This window comes from Wasmannia auropunctata, unplaced genomic scaffold, assembly GCF_000956235.1.
Source record: "Wasmannia auropunctata unplaced genomic scaffold, wasmannia.A_1.0 LD336061.1, whole genome shotgun sequence".
Classification (NCBI taxonomy): domain Eukaryota; kingdom Metazoa; phylum Arthropoda; class Insecta; order Hymenoptera; family Formicidae; genus Wasmannia; species Wasmannia auropunctata.
Window position 1 is genome coordinate 265,545 of NW_012026829.1, and position 571 is coordinate 266,115.

General features: G+C 33.6%; 1 protein-coding gene across 9 annotated transcripts in view; it reads right to left on the reverse strand.

Moving 5' to 3' along the window:
* Window positions 1-571, reverse strand: part of LOC105450381 (endophilin-A) — a 33,569-nt gene that overhangs the window by 19,221 nt on the left and 13,777 nt on the right. The gene's annotated exons all lie outside the window — the stretch shown is intronic.

A 571-nucleotide genomic window follows, 5' to 3' on the forward strand; every position in this document is an offset into this window, starting at 1 on the left:
CGTGTGCTCTTCCGATCTCTGTGCGGCTTGCGCCGATCTAACTGATGTTTCTTGAATTTCAGGCAACGCCTCGGCCATCTCCGAAGCATCTATCTACAAATTATTAGAAAAGATAAAAAGAAATCAAACATAAAAATGTTAAAATTATATATGCATGACCGGTGAATACTTACATTCATATCCTCCATCGGTACGATTATTAATAGTACATGCGACGGGATAATTTTCCTTGAATAATAAAAGATTTTCCGCAAACGTTAATCTGAGATTTCGAAATATATATATATATTTGTATATATATATATGTATATATATATATATATATATATATATATATATTTCATATATACGACAAAAAGGTACACGGTAACGATAACCTCACTTGATCGATATATACATATACATATGATCAATGAATGCGAGGTTGCAAGATATACAATAATAAGCATTAAGCACACAAGCGCCACGCGTATAATGCCATGCGTGTAGTCCATTATATATGTCGGCCCCTTCATATTAATAATCGAACTATGATTGCTAGCGCCATGTACATAGTTGCGCTTACATCGCA